This window comes from Eucyclogobius newberryi, unplaced genomic scaffold, assembly GCF_026437365.1.
Source record: "Eucyclogobius newberryi isolate DKJ021-1_F unplaced genomic scaffold, fEucNew1.0.hap1 SCAF_21, whole genome shotgun sequence".
NCBI lineage: Eukaryota > Metazoa > Chordata > Actinopteri > Gobiiformes > Gobiidae > Eucyclogobius > Eucyclogobius newberryi.
Genome location: NW_027315846.1, coordinates 29,463,446 through 29,476,718, shown reverse-complemented (window position 1 = coordinate 29,476,718; position 13,273 = coordinate 29,463,446). Strand labels below are relative to the sequence as shown.

Sequence of the window (13,273 nt, the reverse complement as noted above, 5' to 3'; positions counted from 1 at the left end):
GTGTCACTGTCATTGCCCACGTGGGCGTTGAAGTCCCCCAGTAGAACAACGGAGTCCCCGGTCGGTGCACTGTCCAGTACCCCTCCCAAGGACTCCAAGAAGGCCGGGTACTCTGCACTGCTGTTCGGCCCGTAGGCCGCCACAACAGTGAGAGACCTGTCCCCCACCCGAAGGCGGAGGGACGCGACCCTCTCGTTCACCGGGGTAAACTCCAACACGTGGCGGCTGAGCTGAGGGGCTATCAGCAAGCCCACACCAGCCCGCCGCCTCTCCCCGCGGGCAACACCAGAGAAGTGGAGCGTCCAGCCCCTCTCGAGGAGATGGGTTCCAGAGCCCAAACTGTTTTGATAAAGTGTTTTTCATATTTATAGCAAAGACCACATACTCACTCAAGATTGAGCCCAAATGTCATGTTGTTTACACAGAATGAGATCAAGTTAAATGAATAAAACAGTGAGAAGCTTCTCAGCTCTTTAGTTCTCTGTTCTCTTTACTTCTGCACCTACTTGTGCATTGTAACACTGAACTTTCCCCACTGTGTGGACTAATAAAGGATTATCTCATCTTGTCCTTGTTTGTTTTTGTTTATGATCTTAAATTGTGGTAAATTAAATAAGTACATCTTTAAATAGCCACTGAATTTCCCACAGACTCCCCAGTATTATATATATGAAGAAGATGCATGTAAACAGGACACACATTTTATAATATCAAATATAATATATTTTGTGGAAAAATAGTACAGTAAATAACGATATATATTATAGTCGTCTGCCATTGTTGTGGTGCCGGTTCTTCTCGGGGTGAAATGTGTACGTACGTCACCGGAGCGTCATCTCCGATTGGCTGCTGCACCGCCGCGCAGCAGAAAAGCTCAAAATTCTGAACTTATTTGCGGCGAACCGTTTTGATGCATTGATGCTTATTCGCCCGTAAAAGCGTCTCGAGCGGAAAACGCAAAAGCGCGCCCGCCTCGCCGCGCTCCTCGGCGAATCGCGCCGCAAATAAGCGGAAATCGCGCCGCAAAAACGCAGGAGGTGCTCGACGCGCGTTTACATAGACTTTGAATGTAACTGGACGCTTTTGCCGCACCGGTCTGAACGCACCATGAGAGTTGAATTGTCAGTAGTTTGTTGGTGCAGTGGACAAAGTAAAGCTCAGTGTGACGTCACTACACACATTGCTTCACTCCTCAGTGCTTCATGACACACACTTTCTCCTTTCAAATGTCTCTATATGAATCCACAGTCACTCGTGCTTGTGTGTAGACAGTCCTGTGCTGAGTCAAACAGCTGTGTCTGTGTCAGTGTCTTAATAACTCTGTGTTCAGTGATGGACACAGTCTGAGGCCACGCCCACAGAAGAGAAAGAGCCAATGAGAAAACAACAGTAAAGTCTGTTCAATCATAAGAATCATGTGGAGTATTAAAGTGCTGTTTGTGTCAGAAATAAGATCATAAAACTAACCAGTGTGAAATGACTTAAGTCAGACTTACATCTCCTGATGGGATTCATCCATCGTTCTCCTTTGGGCCTCAGTCTGAAAGAAACACACACATCAGTGTTTTTCACAGAGGATTTTCACTTCATGTGAGATGAAAGGTTTGTTCTGTAGAAGCTGACAGAGGTTCTCAACCTGTGGTACACGCCCTTCAATGTTTATATATAAGTCGGTTGTAACTGTATTTATTGTTTTTTTATTGTTGTCATTTAATATTGCAATTAGTGTCAATCTGAGCTGTTAAATGCCCTTCTGGGGACTGGTGTTGTGAATTAGCCATGTCTATTAAAGGTTGAATGGAGTCTTATTTCCTCGTGGCGTGGACTGTCCATTAGTCCTGCCACGTATCAATCATAAAACGCACCTACTGCACCTGCAGCCTCGTGCGGCTCGTCCTCCGAGAGCAGCACGTTTCCCCGTGTCTAAGCGCATTGATCTATCATAATATAGTTCCCTCAGTGTACGGGACAAAATGAAGACGGAGAAAGACAGTTCGAGCTGACGCAGAAGAAGACGGAAATCTTCGGGAGACGAGAGATGTGATGCGATCCATCGCGCTAATAAACAAACGCATGTGTGTGTTGTATCAGTCCACACGGGGGAGTGGCATGTGCACGGGGGAGTGGCATGTGCACGGGGGAGTGGCATGTGCACGGGGGAGTGGCATGTGCACGGGGGAGTGGCATGTGCACGGGGGAGTGGCATGAGCACGGGGGAGTGGCATGTGCACTTCCGCCTGCTTGCTCAAATCACCGAAAAATAGTTCATTGCCCCTTTAACACTGACCCACGGGGCCCATAATGACCCACGGGGTCCATAATGACCCACGAGCCCATAATGACTCACGGGGCCCACAGTGACACAGGGCCCACAGTGATCCACGGGGCCCGCAGTGACCCACGGGACCCACATTACCCACAGTGACCCACGGGGTCCACAGTGACCCACAGGACCCACAGTGACCTACGGGGCCCACATTGACCCACGGGAACCACAGTGACCAACAGTAACCCACAGTGACCCACAGGGCCCACAGTGACCCACAGGGCCGAAAGTGAACCACAGTGACCCACGGGACCCACTGTGACCCACAATTACCCTAGAGGCCTACAGTGACCCACGGGGTCCACAGTGACCCACGGGTTCCACAGTGACCCACACGGGGCCCACAATGACCCACCGGACCCACAGTGGCCCACATTGACCCACAGGAACCACAGTGACCCAAAGGGCCCACAATGACCTACGGGGCACACAGTGACCCACAGGGCCCACAGTGACCTACGGGCACACTGACCCACGGGGCCCACAGTGACCCACGGGTACACAGTGACCAACGGGACCCACAGTGACCCACAGGACCCATAGTGACCCAACGGGACCCACAGTGACCCACAGGACCCATAGTGACCCACCGTGACCTACGGGGCCCACATTAACCCACGGGAACCACAGTGACCCACAGTAACCCACAGTGACCAAATTGACCCACAGGGCCCACAGTGACCCATGGAGCTGAAAGTGAACCACAGTGAACCACGGGACCCACTGTGACCCACAATTACCCTAGAGGCCTACAGTGACCCACGGGGTCCACAGTGACCCACGGGGCCCACAATGACCCACCGGACCTACAGTGGCCCAAATTGACCCACGGGAACCACAGTGACCTACGGGGCACACAGTGACCCACAGGGCCCACAGTGACCTACGGGGCACACAGTGACCCACAGGGCCCACAGTGACCTACGGGGCACACAGTGACCCACAGGGCCCACAGTGACCTACGGGCACACTGACTCACGGGACCCACAGTGACCCACGGGTACACAGTGACCAACGGGACCCACAGTGACCCACAGGACCCATAGTGACCCACCGTGACCTACGGGGCCCACATTAACCCACGGGAACCACAGTGACCCACAGTAACCCACAGTGACCAAATTGACCCACAGGGCCCACAGTGACCCACGGAGCTGAAAGTGAACCACAGTGAACCACGGGACCCACTGTGGCCCACAATTACCCTAGAGGCCTACAGTGACCCACGGGGTCCACAGTGACCCACGGGATCCACAGTGACCCACGGGGCCCACAATGACCCACCGGACCTACAGTGGCCCAAATTGACCCACGGGAACCACAGTGACCCAAAGGCTCCCCAGTGACCCACAGGGCCCACAGTGACCTACGGGCACACAGTGACCCACGGGGCCCACAGTGACCCACGGGCACACAGTGACCAACGGGACCTACAGTGACCCACGGGGTCCACATTGACCCACGGGGCCCACAGTGACCCACGGGGCCCACAGATAACACTTTCACTATTGTCCACTCTCAGTCCAGATATAAACTCATTTGTCAAATCCACAGTTGTTTCATGGGGACACGCCCCCTCTGCATTAGTTTGATCAGAATGAACATGTAATGCACATGTTGATTTAAATCACTTTTCCACATAGATGGTGACCAAAAAGTATGTCATGTTTTTTTGAGATATTAAATGTTGGAGATGTATATTGGTGGGTCGAGTGGATTAGTGGATTGTTCTAGTCCTTTCTCTGCTAAACGAGGGAGACACACAAACGGCCCACACAGAGCTGCTGCAGAAGAAACTGCTCACCATTGTTGGTCTTTAAACAGCACTGAAGAGGACGACTGAGCCCAAACTGACTGTTTTTATCACCGGTGAAGTGACAAATGTTGGTTTGAAACACAGGAAAGACAAAATAATGAATTCTTGTTTTTAGTTCAAACACTCAGTCACTCACTCGTGAAGCTGGTCACTGAAATTTTGTTCAAGAAGCACGATAATTGATGATAAACTGAAATTTAACTCTAACACTAAAGCCAAGTTTGAAAAACCGAGTAACAAAAAATAATTTTGACAGAACAATAATGAGACTGTTCTACAAATTATTTTTATTCTATAATAAGCCGTCATATTATGATGTATGTTGCATTATTTTTGAGTTTTTTTACATTTTTACTTGATTAACCTTAAACTTAATTATTGTAAAAAGGCATTTGACAATGGCAATTGGTTGTAACAAACAATACAATGGTAAACTTAATGAGTAACTTTGAAAATAACATGAAAACTAAGTCATTTTGTGCTTAGGGCCTAATTTTCCTAAAACCCATTTCAATCTGAAGCTGTTCCTGAACCTTTGGAGCACAAACAATTGGCTGGAGCCTTTGGGAAGCTCAGACTCTGTAGTTTTGGCCTCTGATGTCAGATTTACTCTAATTAAAAGTAGAAACAAGCTCTGCGCAGAAGAAATCAGATTTCAAATTCTGCCTAGGTTTTCTTTGTTAAATATATGAATAAGTGAAGCTGGTGTTGGAGGATGTCTGACTGACTTTAATATTTAATTCCACTTCCAAACTGTTCATTGCCTTTTCTTTTTCTTTTTCTCACTCCTGAGGACCTGTGGACCCAGATGCCCCTCCCCTGGTGAAGTGGTCCCTGCCCCGTATGGACGGTCCCTCATCTGCCTGAAGAGTGGCTCCAGCTCGCCCCCGACGGTCCCTCATCTGCCTGAAGAGTGGCTCCAGCTCGACTCCCTCGTGTCCGTCTGTGAGAGTCAGATCTCTCCTTCATCTGGAACTCCTCCAGGTTTCTACTTTTTCCCAAGGAGGTTTTTGAAGTTTTTCCTGGCCGAGAAGGAGAGTCTAAGGACAGAGGACTCTGGGACATTGTCCCTCGCCACCACAGACATTGCTTGATTAATTTTTCACTGTCGCCCTCAAAGGCAACAGTTGTTGTGATTTTAGGTGTTACAAAAATACATTTCATTTAATTTCATTTAATTTAATAAATTGAATTAAAGTTAAAGGTAAATTCACAAAAAATTAGTTTTAGGGACTTATAATGAAGCAAAAATGTCCGGGTGGAATCCATATAAAAGTATTAATATTTGTATCATTAATTTGACTGAATAAGTGGGATACAGCTTTATTATTAAGTACAACACATCAAACGGCCCAAGAGTCCCTTTTGTTAGATGGGGACAAAATTGAATAAGGAAAGAAAAAGTCCAACGTCCCACGTGTGGAACGTCGTAAGCATAAGGTGAATGTTTACTCTGTCAAGGAGTATGTAGTAAAGTAAGTGAAATGTACAATATTGATTGTTGTTAGTTACTTCAGTCCAAACTTTTCAATTTAAACACACTTCTGGGTCAGTGGTATTTTATTTCATTTGCTCCAGTAGACAGACCTAACTGAACTACACTGGTCCATACTATAGTGAACACACTGTTACCTGATATTAACCTGTAAATAGCACTCTTAGGTGTTACAAATCTCAGTGAGGACAGGTCCATACCTGAGAGTGTCCAGTGTGCAGTGGGGGTCCTCCTGTAGAGCAGACAGGAGCTTTACTCCTGTGTCTCCTGGATGGTTGTAGCTTAGGTCTAGTTCTCTCAGATGGGAGGGGTTGGACCTCAGAGCTGAGGCAAGAGAAACACAGCCTTCCTCTGAGACCAGACAACCTGACAGTCTGAGGACACATATTATTCTAATCAGTCAAGAAATTAGTGACATTAAACCCAAAGTACACAAATTAATACAAATCCTCTATATTTATGTTACTTTCATCAATCATTATTTCATAGTGAATAATATTAAACTCTCTGACCTGAGCTGTTCCAGTTTACAGTGAGGACTCTTCAGTCCAGCAGACAACATATTCAGCCCTGAGTCCTTCAAGTCATTGTGACTGAGGTCCAGGACTCTCAGACTAGAGGACTGGGAGCTGAGGACTGAGGACAGAGCTTCACAGCTTCTCTCTGACAGGTCACAGCTGCTCAGTCTGGAGAGAGACAACATTGTTTATGTAGAAGTTGAATCCAGCCATTCTCTGTTAAACAAAGTTTACTCACAGAGCTTTGTTGGAGGCTTTGACCACTGGCAGCAGCCTCAGGAGAGCTTCCTCTGAAGAAGAGTATTTACTCAGCTCAAACTGGTCCAGATCTTCTTCTGATGACAATAAGATGAAGGCCAAAGCTGACCACTGAGCAGGAGACAGTCCACCTTCAGACAGACGTCCTGAACTCAGGTACTGTTGGATCTGCTCCACCAGAGAACGCTCATTCAGTTCATTCAGACAGTGGAGCAGGCTGATGCTCCTCTCTGCAGACACATCCTCATTCAGCTTCTTCTTGATGTACTCTGCTGTATTCTGATTGGTATCGGAGCTACTTTCTGTCTGTGTCAGCAGACCTTGTAGAAGGCTCTGATTGGTCGACAGTGAAAGACCCAATAGGAAGCGAAGGAGCAAGTCCAGGTGTCCATTTGGACTCTGTAAGGCCTGGTCCACAGCTGTCTGGTGAAGGTGCCTTAGTTTTCTTTTCACACTGAATATTGTCGACTTCTGTGTTTTCTCTGAGAGCAGGTTGATCCCAGTGTTAATGAAGGTCAGATGAACGTGAAGAGCAGCCAGAAACTCCTGTACACTCAGATGGATGAAGCAGTAGACCTTGTCCTGGTACAGGCCTGGCTCCTCTCTAAAGACCTGTGTGAACACTCCGGAGTACACTGAGGCCGTTGCAGCGTCCAGCCCACACTCGCTCAGGTCACTCTCGTAGAAGATCAGATTTCCTTTCTGCAGCTGCTCAAAGGCCAGTTTTCCCAGAGACTCCACCATCTTCTTGGTCTCTGGACTCCAGTGCGGGTCCATCTCAGATCCTCCTTCATACTTGATGTTCTTGACTTTGGCCTGAACCACCAGGAAGTGGATGTACATCTGAGTCAGGGTCTTGGGCAGCTCTCCTCTCTCTCTGCTTTTCAACACATGCTCCAGGACTGTGGCAGTGATCCAGCAGAAGACTGGCATGTGGCACATGATGTGGAGACTTCTGGACATCTTGATGTGGGACATGATTGTGTCAGCCTGGTCTCTGAACCGCTTCCTGAAGTACAGCTCCTTCTGTGGGTCAGTGAACCCTCTGACCTCGGTCAACATGGAGACGCACTCAGGAGGGATCTGATTGGCTGCCGCAGGTCGTGTGGTTATCCAGAGGCGGGCAGAGGGAAGCAGGTTCCCCCTGATGAGGTTTCCCAGCAGCACGTCCACTGAGACAGACTCTGAGGGGTCAGTCAGGGCCTTGGTTTTGGTGAAGTCCAGAGGAAGTCTGCACTCGTCCAGACCGTCAAAGATGAAGAGCACCTGGAGGTCTTCAAAGCTGCAGAGTTCTGCTTGTGTTTGACTAAAGAAGTGATGAACAAGTGTCACCAAGCTGAAGCTTCTCTCCTTCAGCACATTGAGTGCTCTGAAAGTGAACGGGAACAGCAGCTGTATGTCCTGGTTGGCTTTGCCTTCAGCCCAGTCCAGACTGAACTTCTGAGTGAGCACTGTTTTCCCGATGCCAGCCACGCCCTTTGTCAGCACTGTTCTGATTGGTCCTTTTGTGTCAGCTGGGCCTTTAAATATGTCTTTACATGTGATGGCTATCTCTGCTGGGTCTGGTTTCCTGGAGGCTGTTTCCATGTGTCTGACCTCATGTTCCTGGTTGACCTCTGAAGACCCTCCCTCTGTGATGTAGAGCTCTGTGTAGATCTGCTTCAGAAGGGTGGGGTTTCCTGCTTTAGCGATGCCCTCAAACACACACTCAAACTTCTTCTGCAGGTCACACTTCAGTTTACGCCCACAAACTCCAGAATAAGTCCCTGAATAAAGACAAACAGACACAGCCCTGAGTTTCAGAGAATATAAAATGACTGTGAGCACCTTGTTCAATGTGTTAAATGGTCCTACTGCTCCACAGACGCTCAGCCAGCTCCTTCTGCTTCATCCTCCTCAGGAAGTTCAGTGTGATCTTCAGAACAGCCTCACTGCTGCTCCTCTGCTCTTCATCCTCATCCTTCAGAGGCTCTAAGCATTCTGGGTAATCTGTACTCAGAACCTTTTGGAGCTTCTTCGCTCCTTCTGGACAAAAGTGAAGATGTCCTTCTCCAGAAGCTGAACAGACATATTATAAACAACACAAATGCAGTCAGAGTCAGGTCTGTGTGAAACAAGTTCTCATTCATCGGAACATTTCCAAACTTTAGTAATTGACAGACCTTTAATATTGAGTCCAGCTGTGTCTGATGGTGCTGACCACTAGAGACCTCTGGACCCAGCTGCTCCACTCTGTCAAAGACACTGATTAACTGATTAAATGTTTATTCAACACTCAAGTGTATGACCCATCGACCGGCCACTGCTGAAGGACTCACAGCTGGGGAACAGTTCAGAAATCTCTTTCTCTAAACTTGACATTTTTCAAGCTATTAAAGATTATTTACTCCAGAGAATCAAGTGATTTTTTTTTTCATATTCTACAGAATTTCATTCACCTCACATTTACTGAATATGGTTTTGTTGCTTGGAGGTCAATATGTGGTAAGTTCTGCTCACTTTCAGATCCTGCAGTGGTTCAACTTCTATAATGTAATGACACTATCCCATTATACACAGATCACTCACAGCTTTTTCCTGAAGTTCATTGGGTCTTTCATAGACCTGTGACTCCTGAGGGACTCACAGCTGGGACCAGGTTCAGACGGAGGATGTTTGATCCTAGGACACAGAAGAAGACACACTTCAGTAAAACACATGCGTCATTATGACAAAGGTTATTTATTTCAGTTCGAGCGATGAAACACAACTTAATTTCATGTTTTAAGTTTGAGTCTACGCACACAAAACGTATTTTATTGTGAAGGGGCGAAGGAAGTGTTAGAGGGGTGAAGGCATTTAAGATTACTGTTGTTGCACCGGTGTGGTTGATGGAAGTTAATAAACGTACCTCTTGTCTGCTTATTCTAACTTCCACAAGTCTAAATTCATTATATTGGCATTGCCTTTTTGATTATAAACATTAACATACATAATATTTGGCCCACGATTCGACAAAAGAGTTTGGTTTGATGGAACACTGTGGCTCATGCACTTATTCTATATTTTCAAGGCCAGAGGGGTAACTTAACCTCCTTAAACGCTCCACGTGTGTTTGTATTTTGTGGTGTGTCAGTTCAGGTGAACAGAGAACTGCAGAGAACTACTATTTTGTAATAAAGTCAAATACAAGTTTTTTCAGTTCCAAATACCTATGTGACGGAGCACCGTTAAAGCCGTGAAAAGTCGGCCCGGACCAAACTGAGAAAAACAGGTTTTTAGGTTTTTTTCCCCAAATTTTTGATTTTTGTTTTTTTGCATTATGTGAAAGTTGAAGTTATAAAGGAGCCCCTCCCCCTCCGTGCTTCAGATAACAGTATTCATTACCTTAAATGTACACATTAAGCCGTTAAAAATGGGTAGTTTCCGTGCTCCGCGCGGGGGCGTTACCTTTTTTCAGCAGCGCAAAGTTGATCTTTTTCCACCAATCAGCTGTGAACAACATGGCTACAGCTACGTGTTCTCCTCAGAGACATTATTCATTTCTCCAGACTTTCTACAGAGCTTACGATTCCCTGGACTACATTGCAACGGAACTGAGGTACTTTTACTCTAAAGTATTGCTTTAACGCTGTGTTTTAAGGTGGTTTTGTGATGTCACTTTAGCCTCGTCACTTTTGCCTCGGGCACCGGAGCAGAGACAGAGCAATGCTAAGCTAACATGCTGCTTCAGTGCACTCTACATTATAAACTTGGGCTTGAATTTAATGTGACCACTTTCTGAATAATTAACATCACGTAGTCTCTTGAAAGTAGCTGTTTTGGGACGGTGTAATGTCTGTATCTTCGTGTTTTTTACTGTTTTTTACTGTAGCCCGTGTTAGCCGCTTTAGCTCGCTACAGTCCAAGCTAGCACCGGGCCGTGTTCTTTTTTCCTCAGCTTCTGCATAACAAATATGGGCTTGAATTTAATGTGACTACTACTGAATAATTAACATCACGTACTCTCTTGAAACTAGCTGTTTTGGGATGGTATAATGTCTGTATCTTCGTGTTTTTTACTGTAGCCCGCGTTAGCCGGTTTAGCTCGTTAAATTCCAAACTTCTTTGTTTCACTTTTCAGAATTGGCGCTCACAGCTGGATTTTATCAAAAACTATGCAGAAGTCCATTGCATTACACATCATTTACTTAACTTCACTTTATTAAATGTACAATAAAGTGCAAATGCAGAATAGCAATTATAGACTGTTACTGTATGAATAGACATAAATGTATTTATCACACACAATAATGTCACATTCATGTGCATATAACTGATGTAAATAGTGTTTGTTTTACTATTATTATTATTATTTTGTCTTACGCTAGCTGTTTTTATTTTATCTTTATTTTTCCCCTCCTTATTGAGAAATGAGAGGTTGTGTCTATAGGTGATTTTGTTTATAAGAGTTCTTCTATTAAGAGTGTTTTTTAAACTTCCTATAAGTTATCTGTCCTTTTCCTCTGTATCTTCCTGCGTTGCAACAATTAAATTTCTCCATGTGTGGACAATAAAGGAAAATCTTATCTTATCAAATGTCACATGTCTTAATCTAATTCCTTTGCTCTCTCCCTCTGTCTTTTACAGATACACTTTCCCTCAAACCCTCTGCAGCCGGTCAGCACGGAGCGACGCGCTTTCTCCCCTGATTGCGGCTTTGGATTTATCAAGCGAGCATACATGAAGACCAGGGTTGACACTTTGGAAGACATCGCTGAGGTTAGTTTATATTATTTGACTACTGTAATGTGTAAACATTAGCCTGACAAAACTTCAGTGCTGCTCTCTGCTTAAGATATGTTTCTTCTGTACTCATTTTTTTACATTGTCACCCTTGTCATCAGGTAGTGGAAAACAGCTCTCCTGAGTCTCACCTCAATATCCCACAGCTTGTTGGAACGGCGGATGTTTGTCAAGAACTTGGACTGGCAGAAGCATCTGAGTCCCTTCTTCAGACGGCTTCCAAAGATCAAGAGCTATCAGCACTTCAGGTATTTATATTGAAACTTTCACATTGTGTAAAAAAAAAAAAGTTAATGAGTGTTTTATGTGAAATAGTTAGCCATTTCTTAAATGTCCTGTTATTTGCTTATAGCTTTGATGCCAAGAGACCAGGTGTGGTGCTTGCGAAAAGTCACTGTGATGCAGAACCTGTGGAATTTCAGCTACTACGCAATTCAGCTGTTCTGCCTCCGGTTGACCATCTCCATGTCCTGGTCCCACCTGGACTGAACATTGACAGGCAGACCTATCTGCATGAAAAAATCGCCTTTCTGTGCTGACGAGGCAAAAGACATCACATGCCCAGCGCCAAGAGTCACAGAACAGAAGAGGATGTGGCTGTGATCTCTGATGTAATTGGACTCTTGGATTATTACATTTTTATGATGTACATATCACCACTTCCTATTGCGCTACAAAACTTTATTTTTATTATTATGTACATATCATGTCGTTTAGTGCTCAGTGTTCAAGTTTTTGTTGTTTGTGTTGCACTGAATCACAACTGACCACAACTTACTCAAATATGATCAGAATCTGTGAATAACTCAAAATGTCTCCGGGTAGACTTGTAACTGGTTTATCCACGGTCAGTCACATATGACTAAATGTTTCTCTCTGTAGATCAACTGTGATCTGAAGTTGTAACACACATAAACTGAAGCACAGTATTGGTGAAATTACACCTGTTTTTCTTAATACATTTCAGTTAATGAGAACAAAGGCTTTGTCTTTTTTTTAATCGATCCAGTAATTGCTTCAAAAACAGCGTAGGCTATATAAAGCTATTTATTTCTTATATTTTTTGTTGTTTTATGTTTCACGTTATGTTCAGCCCGCGACTCAGCCTGAGCGTCGAAATTCGGCCCACGGCCCAAAATGAGTTAGACACCCCTGGTCCATTAAAACAACTCCTTTAATGACTCATGTTCATCTGATGCTTTTAGTTTTCTGATGTAGTTTGTGCATATAAACAAAGACCAGTCAGATCTAATTATTATGTCTGACTTAATAATAATAATAATAATAATAACTTTTATTTATATAGCGCTTTTCAGTGACCCAAAGACGCTGAACATATATAAAAAAGGGAGTGGTATTTACAGACAGGGGGGGACAACACGTACAATACACATTAATATACAGAATAAAAAATAACAAGACAGAAGAAGTAGAGAGAAAAAGATGGGGATGTAACAGGGGGTAGAAGAGTAGGCAATGGGGTAGAGGAGGCTAGGGGTAGGGGAGGTCATAAGCTTGGGTGAAGAGGTATGTTTTTAACTTACTGTGGATCACGTTTCTTTTTAAAGTCAATATCTCGTCCAATGGAGCGTTCACTGGTCACTTCTCCCCTGCTGGTGGTGGGAGGTACTGCGTCCTCTCTGTGCTCTCTCTGATCCATGCTCAGTCCAGAGTCCTACATAATGACATCACACTGTTTAACCCCGCCCACTCATCACATGGTTTATTTATTTCTCCATAATATTCAATCTGAAATGGCACAGTACATATGTACACAACAAACATATAAGTCTAAAATAAGTGTGTACATTTCTGTTGTTCTGGTTGTACATGTGTGCTGATCTGTCATATCAAACTAAAGGACAAACAAATGAACAGGTTGTTTACTTGTCCTTATATTGAAATAAACACAGACTACATGAGCCATCAGCCTGTTCTGTGCAGTCTGCACTTTAGTCAAGTGTTTCATCTCATGGAGCCTCAAGAAAACACATTCACATCAAACTGTAACATATGAGATTCAAACTGAACTAAAACCAGTCACAAATTCAGTGGGAACCAAAAGGACCAAAACAGGACCATTTATTTGGGTCTAG

At 44.9% G+C, this 13,273-nt stretch overlaps 1 pseudogene; it reads right to left on the bottom strand.

Moving 5' to 3' along the window:
• Nucleotides 1–1,410: 1,410 nt before the first annotated feature.
• Nucleotides 1,411–12,897, bottom strand: LOC140370244 (protein NLRC3-like; annotated as a pseudogene).
• Between the last annotated feature and the right edge of the window lie 376 nt (nt 12,898–13,273).